Source organism: Pteropus medius, unplaced genomic scaffold (assembly GCF_902729225.1).
Source record: "Pteropus medius unplaced genomic scaffold, Ma_sr-lr_union100, whole genome shotgun sequence".
NCBI classification, from domain to species: Eukaryota; Metazoa; Chordata; class Mammalia; order Chiroptera; family Pteropodidae; genus Pteropus; species Pteropus medius.
The window spans coordinates 83,864-87,694 of NW_024355990.1; positions in this window are offsets into that span (position 1 = coordinate 83,864).

Here is a 3,831-nt window from a genome sequence, read left to right on the forward strand (position 1 = left end):
CGCTTCAGAGAATGGTGGGTGGCAGCTGGGGTGTGAGCGAGAGGCTTCCGCCAGGGCGCTGGGGGCCACGTGCTGGGCGTGGGCTTCTGGCCGCCGTGTGGGCTGGTCAGAGGCACCTGTGGCGGGTGCATGGGTGACGCCATCTCTGTTGGTCGTCACAGCGGCCTTGGCCGTGAGCAGACAGGGGCCCAGGGCGGGGAGCCACAGTGACTCCCTCTGCCCTCATACCAGGAGGAACGTCTCAGTATTGGGGTTCCCTGAGGCAGCACCCCACACAGAAGGAGGGGCTTGGATGGAGGAGGGCAGAGCTGTCCCCACCCTGCCACCTGGCACTGGGCCTGGAGAGGCCAGGTCGCCCCGGCCCACACTGCGGGTCTAGGTGAGGACTGTCTGATGGGTCCCGCGCTGCGCCAAGGGAGGGTGGCCTCTGCAACCCCAGGCCCACGTCTCCCGAGCCACACGCTCTTCCCAAGCCTGAGCCGAGGGCTGACCCCACCGCCTTTCCCAGGATGCCCCCGTCCTGGGTGAGCACGTAGGAAGGCAGACCGGGGGGCCCTGGCTCCCAGCTGGGTGCAGCCTGAGGTGGATGACGACAGGCCACAGAATGCTCACCGGCCCACGCCTCCTCCCCAGCCCCGACACGTACACGTTTCTGCCACCCTGAGGCCGCACGCGGCCTGTCCCCAGGTCCCCAAGCTGGGCTGGGGCCAGAGCGGTGACATCCAGAGGGCGGGGTCCTGGCTGCCAGGGGCCCAACCTTCCTACAAGGCATCTACGTGGGCTGCTCCCAGCCCAGCAGGCTGAACCAGGCCCTGGAGAAAGGACGCAGGGCCGCAGCAGTTCGGGAGGGTGTGCCCAACAGCGAGGTCCACTCTGTGTCCTGCGGTGCATGTTGAGAAGTCTGAGGCTGCAGGAAAGGTCAGGTGCACGCACCAGCAAGGTGCAGCCTCCGATTCACTGGCTGCTAGCGCCGGGCACTTTTGCACACTTTCCGCTGGACCTGTTGAGAGTGTGGAGGTCGTGACCCCGCACCCCTAAATACTTGAGGAAGAGCCACCGGCTGCCAGGACGACGGCCAATGCCGTCGTGGTGCCGTTAGTTTACCACGGCGCCTCCCAGAGCCCTGTGGTCCCTCAGAACAGTGAAGTCACATTCGCATTTTCTCAGTTGTCCCCAAACGTCCTGTATAAGGACCACGGCCCCCCACGTGGGAGCGTTTCTCTGCACCAGCTTGCCCGGCCCCCTGGGGGCTCACCGGCGGGCACCGGAGCCTGCCATCCGGGCAAGCGGGAGCAAGCTGCCTCATTCACACCTAAATTACCCGCCAGACCCACTGACGGCTGGATGTGGGGTCAGGGGAATCCTGTGCCCGCACACAGTGGCCTGTCAACGTCTGTCAGTCCAGGACGCTGGGGGTCTGGAGCAGAAACGGTGACAGGGGCAGCCTGGGCTGCCAAGCGAACCAGGTGTGAGGCCCCTTCCCCACCCCCACTGAAGGGGAGGCAGGCCCCCCGGGGTGCGGGGCTGCACAGCCACGCTGGACGAGCCCACCCACCCAAGTCCCCTCTCAGGCCCACGCTGTCGGGCACGCCGTGGCCCCGGGGGAGCTGCACAAGCCCGGACGGGTGTGGGGGACGGAGTAGACGGCACACAGGGTGGTCACTGCCTGGGAACTGCCCAGCTGGACAGGGCTCGCTCCTCCATTGCCCCATCTGGGAGCCCAGAGACAAGCCCTCCCTGGGTCAGTGTTTGGCTGTGCCTCAGTGGCTCAGCCCAGGTCAGCAGGCGGTGTTGGCTGTAACACACCCTTGTCCACAGCTGGTCAGGTGGGGCTTTGTCCCCTACCATGCAACTGGCCTCCTGTCCACCTGGTCCAGCCTTGGAGAGGCCACATTGGCCAGGTGGCTCAGGACTGCCCCCTGTTGGAGGGGCTGAATGTAGGCCCGGGGGCCCTGGAGCATGGGGACAGGGGACAGACACCTAGAGATAGTGGAGAAGGCCAGAGATTGTTGCTGCGGCCACAGGCCATCGTCCACTTTCCCAACAGCATCATTTGGATGGACCAGGAGAAGCAGGTCTTGGAACACAGGCAGGGGTCCGCTCACTGCCATGGGGTGGGATGTCCCATGAGCCCAGTGGGCCTCAGCTCCCCGGGGCCCAGTTCAGGGGAAGGTGCTCACATGCTAGAGGCTTGGGGCCCCCAGAACCCCATGCGGGATGGGTGTGGTGTGGGGATCCTGGGGGTGATCATTTGGCAGACCCTGGAGACACGGGCAGGGCTCGGGGAGGGATGGGCTGGGACCCGGGGTGGGGGGCAGATAGTTTGAGGAGGGGAGGACCAGGTCGCCCGTGTGGCTGCTAGACATTTACGCCTCAGGTCACCAACCTGGACAGAGACCATGTCAACCACGCGGTGACCTGACCTCAATACAAACTCCACTTCCAGCCCGAGAAGGCCGTGTGCCGTGCGCACCATCGAGAAGCGGAGGGGTGGGCGCTGGGAGCAGGGCCAGCTAACAGAGGCTGAGTCGAGGAACCCCGTCATCACCGCAGGGCCCCACCCCACCTGCGGGGCCTGACTGGGCGCCCCGGCCAAGGCCCCCGGGCAGGGCCTGCAAATAGACTGGTCCCAGCAGCCCCTGTGGGGGGGACAGCCAGTGGCCCATGGGGACTCGCTCCTCGCCCCAGACGACGCCTGAGGTCGGGACGCATGAGAACGGTCACCGTGAGCACAGTCACCGACAGCAGCAGCAGATCGGGCCCGGCGGGGTCCCTGCAGGTGGCAGGCCCAGTCTGCAGGCTCCCATGGTCCAGTCGGCTGGTTGGCTAAATTGTGGACCAAAAGGCAGCCCGCAGCGGGCAGACCGGGGCGGGACCTGCCTGGAATGATGCAGGGTGAGGGGATCGAGGCCTGGCATCACAAGACACGCGACCCACCCCCACACGGGAGAGCCCAGGGGACAGACTGCCGCCTGCATCTGAGGCAGGTGGGTGAGGGCACCCACACCCTGAACAGCTCTGTGGGTGCCCTTCTCCAGTATCAGGCCCACAGAGGGAACCACGGCCCCTCGACGGGGAGCTGAAATGCCATGGGAGTGACAAGGCCTCACGGCTGGCCGCGAGGTCACTGACACGAGCCACCGCCGCTGCGGAAGGGGTCCCACGCAGACCCGAGTCCCCAGCTGTCGGTCGTGCTGTTCCCAGAAGGGCACCCACAGCGCTCTGGCTTGACGTTCTAGGCCAGGGAACCAGCATCCACCCTTGACATGAAGACAGTCACAGCCCCTCGGTCAGCTCTCAGGCCTGAGCCAGGAACCCTGAGTGAGGGGGGGGCCACAGCACTGATTTCATGAGCCTTCCTCCAGCCTTCCTCAGCGGACCTGTGGCCGTCCAGCAGGGTGGCTGTGAGGGGAAGACAACTGGACACTGGCTCTAGCCGACACGAATCCCAGCAGACACAAACATAGGTGCGGCCCACCCACTGGTCAGAAAGGGGGCTCCAGGCAGTCAGGTCTGTGGAGTCCTGGCTCGGACCAGTCTCATGGTGGGCCGCCCACACCCATCCTGTGGGCTCCCCCCAGCTCTCGGGTGCTTCACGGGAACAGACCTTCTCAGCCACCGACAGGACCCCAGACCTGTGAAGTGAGGGCTGCTATGTAGGGAAAGGCCAAGCGGAAGCCACTAGGACTGACGCCACCTAGGAGAGTGGTGACCAAGTAAATGTCACACGCCTGGAGGACAGCAGAGATTAGAGCAGCCACGAGGGTGGACGGTGTGGGGAGACCCCACACATGGCCACCTAACTCTCCCACTGGCCTGTGCACAAGACCG